Genomic DNA, 16,418 nt, shown 5'->3' with positions numbered 1-16,418 from the left:
GTGTCAAAAAGTTGTCATCAATGATCTGTAGGAACCTCCTGGACTGGGCATGCTTAGCTGTTCCTCCATTCCTAGCCCAAACTTCAACCAAGTTGCACTTCATATCTTTGCTGCAGCCTGACTGGCATACACTTTCGTGTGTGCTGAACTTTCAGTTTTTCCAACTTCATCCCCAGCCTCTCCTCATCTCAAAAATGCACAGTCCCTTTTCAGTGTTAGCTGCCTGGGTGTCCAGTTTAGCAGGTTTGTCCGACAGTACATTGGCAGTGCCATCCGGGGTTATCAAAGCATTTGTAGCTTTTCCATTCTGCTGAGGATGGCTTCAAACATGGGATCCTTCATTTCAGCATAAATTCAGAGGCCAAGGTGGCAACAGGTATACTCTAAATGCTTCCATTTGATTGGCTTTGGATGTACTTTTTGTATTAGTTTGTCTTTTAGGATAACAGCTCTGAGCTTCAAAATAAATAAAAGCCCTAAAGCCAACTATGCTGTCTGTGGGCACAAGAACATTTTGTGGCAGATCGTTTGCCATTCCGAAAATACTTTTTGGGGGAAGAAGAGTGTACAAAATTAATCAGAACAATCTGCAAAATTAAGCCAAATACACAAGACATCTGCATAGCAAACTTAGCCAGCTAGGTCATTTCCCACCAACTCTATTGACGATTGTTAGAGGGGACTTTAAAAAAAGCTAATTTTTTAGCTTTAATCCAGAACCACTGCAGAAATAGAGAACTGACAGAGAAGTATCTGTGCTCTAGAGTCTCACTTGTTTTAAATCGGGACAACACTTGCATCTATCAACCATCAACTGCAGTGTTACGGCATACCTTTAATATCAAGATACAATAGGGAAATAATGTCTGATAGTATCCATCTTTTGAGATCTTTACTACTTTTTAAAAATTCTGTACCTTGTCATAATACATCCCATTGCAAAAAGATTTATGTAAACATTTATGCCATGTTATCACCTGCGCTGAAGGAGCGGATAACCCACCTGTACTCAGTTCCCCCTGAGCATGACAGAACAGATGAGTTCCTTCAATGCTTAGTTTCAGGTGATTACCTAAGGATGGCAGTAGCATGGACAAAACGTTCCAATATTATTCTCCATCTTCCATATCCTCCAAGATTTCTGGTGAAAATGTACAGCCAGGTACAGCCAGCACTCACCATGACCCAAGATCATATTATTAACCCACTGCAGAATTGATCTGGCCTCAGGGTGACTGTAGACACTTCCTGGCTTCACCATTGATTTAGGTTACACAATGCTAGATGGAGTCCTTCCACTGATTCCAGTAAATTTGACATCTAAGCATCACTGAGAAGCACTGGAAAACAAGTGAGTACATGTCTGGAGTATAATAATAATCTGTGTCGCTAGGGATTTGTTAAGCTTGCTACTCTGAAGGACAAGACTAAGATACATTGTGCACGCAGCCCATCTGAAATTTCAGTACACAGTAGTAGGGGAAACACCACAAAACCCATTGGCAAAGGCATTATATGTGATGAATCACTTATATCTAATTGGTGCAGCCCAAATTCCCCCTGTGGTGAAACACTTTACAAGTATGACCCAAAACATGCTAAACCAGAAAGAACCCATGTTAGTTATGGTCACATCACTAGTTAATGGTCAATGGGAAGGGCCACAACAATTGATAACATGGGGTCAAGGTTATGCTTGTGTCGTTATAGATCAAGGTTTGCAGTGGGTGCCTGCACGTTGTGTCAGACCTTTCCTGAAGAAGCTCAAGCTGACAGTTGAAGAAGCAGAAGCAGCACCTGGTGTTGAAACCAATTTGCTACCTGACATACAGCTAGATGACAACAACGGGGGGTGATCCACAATTAGCTAGTCCCAGCCCTTTGGGACAACGTAACACAGTCTTTCTGATATTTTGTACAGCATGACAACGATGTTGTGGGTATCACAGTGTGTAATAAACATCATCCTAGTATTGTTAGACATAGACAACACCTTTTGGCTTCCCTCTCAACCAAAGACTACTATTTTGATAACTTTAGCTAACATGACAGGACAAGACTCTATCTGTTTAGCTACTGCATCTCCGAGCAATCCTTTTTCAACATGTTTGGTCGGTGTTCCACTAGACACCTGGCCTGTCCCCGAAAACAAGAGGCAGCTGGCTGGCAGTCAAAATGTGACAAATAATTGGGACAGCTGGGTCGTAGACGTACCACAAGGTGGTTTGCACTCCAAGAAATTGAGTTACTAGGATCGGTAAAAATGGATTTTTGTCTATATTTCAACTATTCAGGAAAATTTACCTCTCTCATGCAAATGATAAACGCCTCATCCGCTGTATATCACAACCAGAGTTTTTGGTGTAATTATACGAGTCCCAACATATCTAAGGCCACCAACACCCCTTTGAAATTACCCCAAGGAATATTTTAAATTTGTGGCGATAGAGCCTGGCAAGGGATTCTTTCCCATATAAAAGAAGGGCTATGTTCTTTAGGGAGGTTAACCTTATTTTCTCCAAACACATCAACTATTTTAATGCATAAAAGAGGATAAAGAAGCATTCACACCTTTGGCAAAGATTGTAAGGATATTATAGATTGTAAGGATAGTATAGAATTTTGGGGAATGTGCAAAACTGTATTGGCCTCCATTTTTGCGCCTGGAGTTGCAGTAACAAATGCTTTGAATATGCTTAACAAATTAGGATGTTGGTTAGCAAAACTGATCAACGCCACTTCCTTAGCATTGTCTGGGCTTTTAGCAGATGTTGATTCAATCAGACATGCTACACTTCAACACCATCCTGCCATAGATTTTTTGTTGTTAGCGCAAGAACATGGTTGTGAAGATTCTGACGGGATGTGTTGCATGAACTTGTCTGATCATTCTGAATCAATTCATGAAGCAATCAGAAGGTTAGATGATATGACCAAGAAATTAGCCTATGAAAACTGGGGTTTAGACAAATGGTTGAATGGTTGGGGGATTACAGGATGGATTAGGGATTTGATAAAAAATTGTCTAGTTCTATTGACAGTTGTATAAGTAATATTAATGCTTGTCCCTTGTATCTTACAATATGTACAAGGTACAGTAGAAAAATCTATGAAAGGTCTATGGCTAACTGAAAAACAAAAAGGGCGAATTGTGGAATATCCTACAGACAGTCGTCTTGAGTTACTGGAATGACCAAAATAGAATGAGAAACCAGAATGTTTTTGTCCAAGAAAAGATATTTAAAATGTGTTAGCCAAACTGCCAGAGCACATGCAAGATTAAGTAAACCAATTGCAAGATAATTTTAAGCATGAGAACACCTAGCATAAACCAAGTAAAACAGAAAGTTAAATACATGTACAACAGCTACTAACCATAAATGTAAGTGCCTTTTGGAAATAAAGGGTCTCTTGGCTCACCCGCGCCAGGAGTCTGTGTCGTCAGTCACTCACACAGTCATTTCTAGGAATCAAGTGTCACGTACACAGAGATATTAAAGTGACTAGCTCCTACCTTTCAATAGGTTAGTGGTAGCTTCTGGATCAAAAAAGACTTGTAGGCAGGTTCCTTTTCATATCCCCAGACCATTGCTGGAAAAGGGGCTTCAGCATGCACAAAAAACCCTTGACTTCTGCTCTGACAATGAAAGGACACGTACAAGAGCATGTACATCTGCAGAACAGAATAGTGATGGAGAAACCAAAGTCTCAGACTTCCCAGGGACACCTTCCAAGAAGAGACTATTACTTGTGGCAATCGATGGTGCTTTAAGCTGATCAGAATCAGCAGTAGCAGTGGGGCAGGAGGAGCCAGTGGGAGAGGAAGGGCTGGTAGAAGAGGTGTTGTTGTAGTTCACTTCTAGCATAGCTGTAACAGCAGAGGTTCTTAGGTTCTTGAGACACTTGGGTGTTAGGGGTAGAAAGTATTGGCTGGTAGTCAAGGGCAGGATGGGAAAAAAGCACATGAATGCAACAGTAGTGTAAAAGCTTTTAAAAAATCCTAACAAAAGCATATTTTAAACGTCAGTTTTACATACCTCAGTTTTACACACAGTTCTTGGTTAAGTAAACAAGTCTAGGACTAGTGTACCATGCCATCACTACCCACTAAGTCAAATACACACTTCTGCGTACAAAGGCAAAAGGATATCTGACTTACATTGTATGGGAAATACTGTCAGTATTATGTACAGCTCAGCCAAGTTTGTGGCAGACCTTGCAGCTTAGCAGAGTGCCAAAATACATGACCTAACGGGTTTTGCAGTATACATGGTCTCATATTTTATTTGGTGATGATTGCTTGCCATAAAGTGTTTGTGGACACAAAGACAAAAAAGCAAATGGTATTCATGCTGTTTGCCAAGCATAATACCACAATATTTGTTTATGTAATTTGCCGAAAATATCAAGTATCACAATATACAGGCATTAGGCCAAATTTTTCTGGTTTTGACACCATACCCAGCTGACTGCAGCTGGAACCATAATTTGGCCCTCTATTTTAAATATTTCAAAGAATACAGGGTATCTCCTTTTGATTTTTAAGTCAAATACTCTTTGCATAAATATATATTATGCATTACACATACACACTTTACTCTTGCAGGATACAACATAAACAACCATTCCAAAGAGAATGACATGGAGCCAAAGCCTCCTCTAATTAAAGTTAACAAGGAAGCATAATCAGTACCAAAAGTGAATGCGTTCACAAACACATGCAAATCAAAGTGACATAACAGCAGTAGAAAGTTACTTTCACCATTCTCTGTCTTCTGTGGGATCAGCTGAATTATAAATGAGCCTTGTGACACAGACATATTTTAAGTTTGTTTACCCTCATTTACTTATTTATTTTTTTTTAAGGGAGAAAAGGGATCATTTCAAAACAAAACCCCAAACTTGAAATAGCTCAGGAAAATTTGTACTACATAATCCAAGCCTCAATATTTTGATTCTTTTTACTTCTTTTATTAACGAAAGTCCATAGGGAATCAAGCTCCCAGGTACAACTTCTGAGCAACTGTTGACCTAGACTGAGATTTTGTGAGTGGACATTGCCTCCAATGAGTCCCCAGATGAAGTAGTACCACACTTTCAGGAAAGATGTTTCTACATCCCTGCCCAGATTGTGGAACTGAAAATTACATGGAGCAGGAGGAATGAGTACTCTTAAAAATTGTGAATAAGACGAATGCATTTCAAATTGGATTCTGGTAGAATATAAAACAGTGAAGGTGAAATACCATTTGCAATAGAGTAGTAGAAGTAAATGAGAGAAAACCTGAAAAACAAGCAAGGGAATAATCACATCTGACATGCAGCTGTACGCTGTGGAGGGTGAAATGATTCAAAGGATCATAGCCAAACAATAATGACGTAAGGTCCACTTCTGCTGAAGTCAGTGAAGACATTGGTGCTAACTTTACCAAGATAAGGATTATACAGCTCAGAGTTTGAAGGCCAAATGTCAGATATCCTTAAACTGATAACCTTGGAAAAAGATCCCTTGTCTACTTAAATTAACTTGACTTCAAGAACTTTGGATTAATTTTGCCAACTGCTCCAGCTGGGGTTTCAGTCATCAGTGGATAAAATGAGCACAGGAAAATGTGTTGTGAGGAAAGAAACTCACGATGGAACAGTTTAAATTGTATTTAAACCGAGTATTTCTTACTGATGCTGAGTTATATTTTCTCACACTGCAACTACTGTCATGAGCAATGATGAAAAAGAGCCCTTGATCTGGCTGCAAACAAAGGATGCTGAGTTTCGTTATATCTAAAAAAGAGCTTCAAGAGAGGCTTCTGGACTCCAGATGAACACTCGGAAGTGACAGGGAATGCTCTGTGTCCACTGAAGATTTCTTCCTGAAGCTATCACTTACCCTTCTCAGCTGTGTACCTTAAGAAGAGCATACACCTCCCTCTCAAGGATTTGCCATCAAGCTGTCCTTTTCATCAAGAACAACTCAGGCTTCCCTCGAACAAAATATTTGTGCTTGAAGTCCTAAAATGTATTCCTCTCCCTTGTCACATATTTTCCAAGACTCATAAGCTATAAATAGAGACAGATGGAGAGAAAAATAAAAACACTCATTCCCTTGAAGCCTTTTGGGCCAGAAAAACTTTCTGGCAGGAAGCAATGGAAGAATGATAACTATTTTGCTTTTTAAAAAAAGCAAGAAAAGTTGTTCCTCCTGAGTAAGGTCAGCTGATGCATAAGGCAGTCAACTGTTTTAGTACCATCAGAGAATTGCCCAAGGAGTTGCTGAAATACTAATGCCTTGTGACAGTAGCCCTGCAAGTCAACTCTAGACCTCTGGAGCTTCCCAAAAGACAGACTTCAACCATGGCAAATTTTTATGTACATACTGGAAGGCACAGAGAAGGTGACTGTTACTTGTATAATATTACCAGTTTCAGGGATGCACAATGGCTACTAGAGACTGGCTTTTGCAAGACCATTTTCACATCCAGACACTCATTGTCAGGAGGAGACTTGTTTTGGAAATGTGTTGGGGGGAATTGCTCTAAAGACCTGACACTTGTCTTCTAGAACATCTCTGAACTATGGCTATGCTTCAGCTAGTTCTGGTAGTGCAGATTTCTATCCTCCATCAAATTTCAGAGAAAGAAACAACTTTTGCTTGCATGTATGGTTGGAGACAGGTTGACTGTATTTTAACTAGCAAAGCTGCTATGTGAAAGATACATTGTAATTTATAAGCAACTTAAATTATATGCAATTTACATACAATTTAAGTTACGTGCAAGTTTCAATTCTAATGCCAGCGTCTTCCTTGGAAGTAACAGTTAAATAAATATGCAAATCATCTACTAAATCTACATTATTGTTGATGGTTTTCACCTTGCTAATTAGTGCTGATGTAACAAACAAACATAGGGAAGGGAAGGGAAGGAAAGGGAAGGGAAGGGAAGGGAAGGGAAGGGAAGGGAAGGGAAGGGAAGGGAAGGGAAGGGAAGGGAAGGGAAGGGAAGGGAAGGGAAGGGAAGGGAAGGGAAGGGAAGGGAAGGGAAGGGAAGGGAAGGGAAGGGAAGGGAAGGGAAGGGAAGGGAAGGGAAGGGAAGGGAAGGGAAATCAGGTAGCTTTTGGAGTAGGTCATCAGTCAGTTTGGACAAGCACAGCTCCTTTACAGCAAATACTGTTTCTTGCTTTTGGAAAATAAATTTAAAATTAGTCCCTACTTTTGCAAAGAGAAACTATAAATCCTACAATATACTGATAGATCCCATGACCCTTTCACATGGGTCAAGAAGCACCTTTTAGTTGCATAAACATGAGCCTGAACATACCCTTTAGCTTTCAAGCCAGGGCAGCAGTTGTATGTTCAAAAAGTACATTTACACAATTAGACAGTTGGTTAAGTCGGACTAATTATCTGCCTGTGTACTTACTAGTTTTCTGTTAACCTTTTACTCCCTGAATTGCTTGACATGTGTGATATTACTGCCATTTCTGTCATTACTGTCTAGACTGCCTGAATTTCAAATTCGGTATTCATGCAAAGTGCTACAATACCCTTCCCCAGCAGATGTCTCTCAGGCTGTGTAGAAGTGCAGCCTGAGAGCCTGCGTGTAAGACAGCAAGGAAACTGAACAGCTACAAACCTTGTTACAATTCCAGGATGTAACATATGGAAATTTTAATGAACATGCTTCAGCAGCATGACTGCTGCATATAGAAGGTATTAGGGCAAAGCCTAGTTTGATGCATTTCACACTCTACACTAAATCTCGAACACATTAAGGGCTCCCTTGCTCCATGAATAGCCACCACTACTTGTTTGCAACATCCTCCACAATTGCTTGTGGCCAGAGAAGTTAAAAAGCTAAACTGAGCTCTCTGCTTCTGTTTTCAGGATTTACAGGGGTATTTCAGTATTGCTTTATCAGTACTACCGCCCATACACCAGACAGGGCTGGAAATACATGTATTTTCAGAGCCATGGCAACACTCTAGAAAGTACCCAGATAGTGGCAGAAAACACAATAATAAGGCAGAAGAGATGAGAATTTAGAAACAATCCAGACAGCGGGTTTTTTCTAATGTATTTTAAAATATGAAAGTTAAAAGTATAACCAAGGCTGTGTGTGCAGAGAACACGGTGATGACAAGCTCACAAGGAGAAGAAGCACTCTGCGCAGACAAGAAACCAAGTTGCACACCCATCTTTTGAAGCATCAGGATCCTGGGATTGCCGGAACCATAGAGACAACAACAGGGATTACCTCCCTAAATGAAGAGAGAAACATGGTGGTGATGTACTCCACCACCACAAGCTCAGTCTCTCCCCTACACAGGTCTTACACAGTTTAGAGGGCATGTGTAGCACATCTCATTCTTCTTAGCAAAATCCACACCTTGGCAATCATAACTTTTGCTTCTGAGTGGTGGGAACGCTTGACTGTGGAGGTGACCAATGGAACACAAGTAATTGTCACTGCAGGTGGAGTATAACTCCACAGGTAACGCTACCCACATTCTGGCTTATGCTGTCCTAATTAAGGATTACAAGTGCACCTGTGTTAGTGCAATACCTTCCATGCTGGCTAATTGACTTACTTGGTCTCTTTCATCAGTCTTAGCCATGACACACAAAACGTGCACACTCCTACTCTCCACACTGATCTTTAGGTTCATATCTCTGTCAGTCAACATCAAAATGACTCCTCCCTTCTTAAATCAAGTTTGTTGTGTGTTTGCAGGCCCATGGCTTTACTTTCATGTTCCTTTTGTACGTTTCTCCCATATTTTGCAGGATGACACCATTGCACGCCGCCCAACAATATTCTGTGTTACTAGAACTCCTGAGTGTCTCACAGGCATTCTTTTTAAAAATAGTTAGTATATTGCTACTTTGTAATGTGAATGTCAAAGGAGTTAAAGGAAAATAACCATGGGACAGTGCAAAGAACTGTTTAATTTAGCAGACAATTAAAAACCTACCAGTCAGAGTGTGGACAAAGGGTTGTCACAGCTTAAAAAGCTACAGCTCATCAGTTGAAACATGTTTAACTAGGCAAGCTGCAAATGCAAACCAAGAAAGGTTAGCTTAATTTATTTTTGTTTAAAGACTATCATCTTGCATGTTGACAGTGAGTGGAGAGAGAGAGAGAGTAAAATGAGAGTAGTTGTATGTGTTGATGGGAGTAGCATGGCTTTATTACCAGCAGAGAAAATACCAAAAATGCCTATTCCATAGAAGAGGAAGAGTTTCTAAAGGGCACTTAGGCATCCATCTTTGGTCCATGCCACTGGGAATTGTTGATGTCATTACCCACTGTGCTCCTTCCCTCTCCAAATCCCTGTGAGTAGCAAGATGTTCACAATAAAGTGGAGCCAGGAATTGCTACAGTTAGTCCTGTTTTCCAGCTGGATCCTCAGCACATCCATATGGGCTTGTAAATATGTTGGAAAGCCCTGACTAGAGCCCTTACGAGATGGAGCTCAAAGATTTCATGGCTGAGGAAATAAAGGCTTTAAAATGTGCCCAAACCATGTATAGAAGAGACTATAATGGCTCAAGAGAACTGTTCTTCCTTTTTCACAAATTGTTTCTAAAAGCAGAGACACATGCAAACCTGGAACCCAGCACCTCTTCTCACATGACTGTGAGCCAAGGACACACAGTCCCTGGATCTCCAGGATAAAATTATTAAAGTCACTTTGGAAATTTGCACACCCAGAGAGAATAAAACATTAAATATGTTCAGCATCTTTCCAAGCATCCCCTATTAAGTGTTCAGGCTAAAGCTTTAAATGAGCGTAAATGTACCTAGAGCCTTCAATGAACTGCTGATGCCTAATCACACAGAGCTGGAAATAGGAGCTGCATTTTTTGATCTTGCTAGTTATGGCACATCTAAAATGTTTTTGAGGCACACAGGGACAATTTTATTGCTATGGGAATACCACCACAATTGGTGGTGGTCATACTAAAGGAGATTCTGACTCAAACTTTCTCGTGGTTTATCTGTAAATCCTTTGGCAAAGAGCTTTGGGAATAATAGCAAAACTATTGACATTAAGCTCTCCAGACAACAACAACAGTATTTGGGCTATTTCACAGTTTACACTGGAAGCGCCTGACCCACCCACTTTATGCTAAAGAGTCGTGCATTTATAGGCTATATGAAAGACCATACATCTGTGTGAAAAGCAGCACACTAAGCAGCAAAACTTCAGCACACCCACCAACCAGTCATAATAATGTGAGGCAAAATAACACCAGGAAAGTAAAGAAGAGGTTTGTAGCACTCTTAATAGCTCAGATTCGGTAAACATAACAAGATAAATATAACAACGGGTAAAGTACTTTGATTAGATCCAAGAGAGCCATCCATGCCAATTTTAACACTTTCCCCATTTTGCTTTGTCTTTCAAAAGTGTTTATATTTCCATAACGCAAACCACAAGGCAGGTGAACAAATGCTTTACCCACTTGCTGGGATGCTCTGTTCTTATAAAATGAGAAGTAGAATGGCGTGAGTTCATAGAAGTTAAAAAAAAAAATCGATACCCTCTCACTGCTAATAGCACTATGTAATAAGCTTAAACAGGTACTTTTAGCATCAGCTTAACATTGGAAGGGAAAGGTGACAGGACTTCTGTGAAGAAGACTAAACTATTGTTTTTTTTTTATTTTTTCAGCCTGAATCTTTCTGAGGACCTCCAACATGAGAACAACACTTATTTTAATGTGGCTTACATCAGAAAATAACAAAACCTCTTTTGTTTTATTGAAATAAAGCTCTCTTCTGCAACCTAAACAACCCAGGCAAGTCATTGGTAATATTACCACATGACCACAACCTGAAAATGTAAGGATTTTTCTCTTCACTACCCAGGATTTCAAAATACTCTGTTATCACAGAAAATTTCCAGTGGCAGAATGATTCTTTCAAAAACATACTTGGCTTGAAAATGAAAAAAGATGGATGCATTTTACACACAGAGCAGATCTTTGTTGAAAACTTTCATTAACCTCAAAATGTGCTTTCTGAATGAGATGACAGCTTCAAATAAAATTTTCTGTCAATACCTAAGCAAATGGATAGAATGCAACTGAGGAAATTACTTTTTTCACAAAAGCTATTCATTCTGTTTAAGGTTTTTACTATTTTCCCATGATTAATTAAATATCAGTTTTCCATAAACAATAATGCTTCTAATTAAAATAAAGGGGAAAATAATTTTCATAAAACAACATCAATTTTTTAAAGAAAAATATATTTATTGGCTTTCTCTGTTACCCAGAGTTAAAAACAATTTCCATCAATACAGTTTTCTTGCAAAAATGTTTCCTTTCAGTCAAACCCATTTTCAGCTGGAAAAAAAGCCCTCAACAAAACAACTGTGCTCAATACTAATAGTAATAATTAATGCACCTTTTTCTTGGGCTCCTGAAAGCATTCTACGAATAACAGAATGAACTGCACAGAAGCAAAAGAATGACTGGTATTTTATAAGGGAGGAAACACTAACAAAGCGAGGGCACACTTTTCAGAAGCAAGTATAAGCACTATTACTGCAATACAGAATGAGCCCAATGGTCTCTCTAGCCCAGGAGCCTTTTGTTTGCTTGGTAGGGGAGACACCATGCTCATGGAAGGTGGGTTTTCTAGAGTAAAGCAAATCCTTCACACTATGGATGTGCTGATCCCTGCAATTTCCCAGAAGTTGATGCCTGCCATTTCCCAGAAACCTCAGCTGCATAAATATTGGTAGGAGGAGACTGTCTGTATCTTTCCCTGGCTAACAGGGTCTGCCAAGGGTAGATGCCAAGGGTACATGCCTAGAGAAAATCTGAGAATAAGTCAGGTATGTACTGTAAAAGTACCCATAATACTATTCTGCCATCTGACAAAACACTATGAGGCCTCCCTGAGTCAGAACTGCCATCTAATTGCTTTCAATTTCTGGCATTTCCACCTGAAGCAATGAATTCCATAGTTTAATTATACATTGTGAAACTTAAGGAGTAGCTTGATTTTGGTTCGCTTGGGACCTACCAGTTTAACCTGAAGTTGCTGTATTATCTGAAAATCATTCCATGGGCATTGGTTTCAATTTTGATTTTACAGACCTTTGAGATAGCGAGCATTCTTTCTTCTCTAGAAATCTTGATTTACTGAGTCAGTCACTCTCTGTGCTGAAGACAACCCATAATTTTTATAAGTTTCCTTACAATCATAGAATCATAGAATCATTTTGGTTGGAGGAGACCCTCAGAATCATCGAGTCCAGCCATAACCTAACACTAGCATTAAAACATGTCCCTAAGAACATCATCTATGTGCTTATTAAACACCTCCAGGCATGGTGACTCAACCACTTCCCTGGGCAGTCTGTTCCAATGCCTGACAATCCCTTCTGTGAAGAATGTTTTCCTAATATACAATCTGAACTTTCTGTGGTGCAACCTGAGGCCATTTCCTCTTGTCCCGTCACTTGCTACTTGGGAGAAGAGACCCACACCCTCCATGCTACAACCTCCTTCTAGGTAGTTGTAGAGAGCAATAAGGTCTCCCCTCAACCTCATTTCCTCCAGCCTAAACAGCCCCAGCTTGTTCACTTGCTCCTCATCAGACTTGTGCTCCAGACCCCTCACCAGCCATGTTGTCCTTCTCTGTCCTTCTCTTTTTGGCCACCTGGGCACACTGCTGGCTCATGTTCAGCCAGCTGTTGATCAACACCTGACCTGCCTTTCATAAACCCATACTGACTGGGCCTGATCACTTGGTTGTCTTGTGTGTGCCAGGTGATGGCACTCAGGTTGATCTGTTCCATGAACTTGCTCTTTCACCAAAACCAAGATCTGGTAGCCACACCAGTCTGCTGCCTCTGGAGGAACAATGACAAGTTCTGTATTGCCTACACTAGAGGTGGTTATATTCTGTACATTATTTTAACCTGGGTAAAAAAAAATAATAAAAAAATAAAATTAAAAAAATAAAAATTGGCACTACTTAAAGCTATCAGAAGCACATCTCATCAATACCTTGAAATGCCTGATCGCATTCTTGTAGTTCATGCTGCCAACATTCTCCCAGGGGTCTTACCCAGCTTGTCCTTCTTAATCATTGCTTTTCCTTATAGTATTGATGCTCTATCAAACATCAAAGAGTACACTCATCCAGGCCATGAGCGGCCAGCTTCTCCAGGAGAATGCTGTGGGATATGGTGTCAAAGGCTTTACTGAGGTCTGAGTACACAATATCCACAGCCTTTCCCTCAGAAGTAGCTTAAGTACCTTAAAATGTGATTAATGAACAGAACCAAAGTTGCTTTACATGATAAATGTGTTTTGCTTTCCTCTTCTGTGTTTTCTCCATTTCATTTCATTTTATTGGAAAGAAGTGGAGATGGTGGACGTCATACAGATAGTGCCTTCATTTGTAACTCGATTCTTCAGTGTGTTATTTGGCAAGAATTCCGAACTTCTGTCTTCTGTGTGAATCTGAATTTGCCCAACGTAAGGGCCATGCTGAAATGTAACATCTTCCAACAATCAAGACAGTTAATGCAAGCTTTACTCTGAATGAGTACTCTTAATTTATCATGTGAATCTTCATTTCTGAGGTCTAAATGAAGTCTTACAAAGAATAGCAACAGAAAAGCAGCATTTGACACTAAGATGAGAAAAAGAAGTGTTGTAAATAGTAATTTGCATTTGTTTTGATAAAATTGATTCCTTTAAAATAAGACCACTATCAAACAGTTGAATATCAAAGCTGGATTAGATAGTCTTGCGGATATATATGTATTTTTTTCCATGGGCTTTTTTTGGTCAAATTTGGAAGAAAATAACGGAAAGATTTTTTGATCCAAAGCTCTTTGGCAGACATCCTGTTTTCTGAAAATTACATCATTTATGGTACTGGGATGTTTACAGAATTATATGGAGGTATTTTTGAGTGTCTGTTAGTGGAAATTGAGTATAACTTTAAGGCACTTAAAAGAGAGATTATGTTGATTAAGTTGAAGACATGAATTTCTGTGGTTCTTCTATTGTCATAGCAGAATGTCAGAAAAATCCAAGGTGAAGAAATGAGTTTTTTATTGAAGGGAGTACAGTTTTGTGGCAACGTTTCTCTCACAAGAGTGACTTCCGTCATTCAAACATTGTTTATAAGAAAACTTTGCTAGCTGTACTTAGAAGTCACCCATCATGCACCAAAACTTGGTTCTGACTCCCAAAGTCAGCTGTTGTCCTGCAAAGGAGGTGATGTTTCCTTGGTGTTTGCTTTCTCACTTAAAACAGCAGGAGAGAGTATTTACTTGATATTTTCAAGTTTAACCAAATGAAAAAAAGGAGCATGGGAGAGGGAGCCATCTTTCTGAGCAGCTGCCTTTGTATTAGTTGAGGCATGTTCTTTGGCTTCAATCCAGTTATCCAATAAATTTTTATGCCCCCTTAATTCACTATAGCAGCTCAAAACAAGGAGAGGTGGCTCATGTGGTATGTTTAGCTTCATCAGCGCACTGAGAACAAGGATATCAAGAAGGATCAGAAGTGAATTGCCCCTTTAACAACAGCCTCTTCTATAGGAATTGTGGATTTTTTAAAGATCAATTTAGGTTTCAGAGTCTGATAATATGCAAAGGAAAGCTGGTGACCTTATCACCAAATCTGAATCTGAGTGAAGAAGCAATGTTGCATGGGTCTGAAGATTTAGATTCTGATAATATAGGTATTCTCTCCTGTAACTGGTACACAAATGGTTTGTTTTTACACTGGACCTTCTGGATTAAAAAGTTCAGGATCAGGTTGGAGTCTTCTGAATCCATCTCTCCCAGGTGTAATCCAGATGTCTTGTAGCTGGCTTTGGTTTAGAACTGTCTTGCTAAAGGAATAGTTCCTTAGGAATCAAATGTGTTGATGACTTTTTCCATTGCCTTATCTTTACCTAAACCTCCTGCCTCTTTCAGATTGAAGTTTTAAGTAAGCTGGGCAGGAAATGGTTCATAATTGAGTTTAGAAGAAGCTGAAAACACAAAGGCTGTTAAAAAAAGTTTCAATGCTAAGATCTATTAAGGAAGAAGATGCAGATGCCAAATGCCAGAGTTTACAAAAAAAGACCAGCAAAAATTTTGTGCTAAAAGTCTATAGTTAAGGAAAGCAGAGACATTTCAGAAAACAGACCCATGCAGTGCTATTGAGAGAAGTCTCTGTATACACAGGAAACACATTTCCAAATTGTGCATTGTTATGTATATGCTCTTGTGCTCAAATGCAAACTGAGTGGAGCACAAGGTTAATGAGCTTCAGACAAAGCTGAAGCAAGCACACATGGAGTCAGGACAAAGTGGAGTAATGCCTCGAATTGCTATACAGCATGGTATTACTACTGCAAGAGGAGAAAACACAGACTGCTGTCAGAAACTAACTAGGAATGTGGTTCTAACACTATTAAAACTTTATTTTTGCTGACCTAAGAGGTGAGATGCTGTGTTTCTGAGTCTGTAGCTGGTCTATCTGGATGTGCTGGTTTAGTTAATTTTAGTTAATTTTCTTCATGCAGTTAGATACCTTTCTTTTTCATAGCTAACACAGTCATTATTTGGACTTAGTTTGAGAACAAGACATAACACCCCAGCACAGAGTTAATGTTTTTAATTGCTCTGGTCTGAGAGCCAAGGACACTCTGAGTGCTCTGCCCACAGGTGTGAGGCATCAAGGAAGGGGGGCAGAAATGGGGCAGAGCTTGACTGACATCCAGACTGATCAATAAGAGTATTCCATCCCGTTAGCATTGTGCTTCATATTAAAGGAGAGTCAGGATCTTCCAGTCTCTCTCTTGCTTCTTTGCTCTTTTTGTCAGAGCTGAGGCAGTTCTGTTCAGGATGTTTAATTAGACCTTTTGCCATTTTGCTGAGGCCTCTGGGCCTTTCTGCCTTTTTGTCTTTTTTCTCTCTTTGGCACCAGCTGTTCAGGACCAGGTGCTACTTCCTGGGACTGGCTGCTTGGTGTGGACAGAGTTCGTGAGGAATTGCATGGAGTATCTTTTATTTTATATACTTTTTCTATTTTATATATACATTTACTAGTGGTATATTAATATTTTGTTATTTATTAAACTGTGTTTGTCTCCATCCAAGTCACTCCCTTCTCTTTTGATCCACTCCCCAGTTTGGGAGTGGGGAGGGAGGCGAGTGAGCAGCTGTCGTGGTTGTATTGCTAGCTCTGGTTAAACCATGACAATGGATGTCTATGAAATTAGATCATCGATACTATAAGGAAAAGCAATGATTAAGAAGGTCAAGCTGGGTAAGACCCCTGGGGGTATGTTTGCAGCATGACCTAGAAGAATGTGATCAGGCATTTCAAGGTATTGATGAGATGTGCTTCTGATAGCTTTAAGCAGTGCTGTTTTGTTTTGGTTTTTTTTAGC

This window comes from Columba livia, chromosome Z, assembly GCF_036013475.1.
Source record: "Columba livia isolate bColLiv1 breed racing homer chromosome Z, bColLiv1.pat.W.v2, whole genome shotgun sequence".
NCBI lineage: Eukaryota > Metazoa > Chordata > Aves > Columbiformes > Columbidae > Columba > Columba livia.
The sequence above is the reverse complement of the archived record's forward strand: the minus strand, read 5'-3'. Positions refer to the sequence as shown.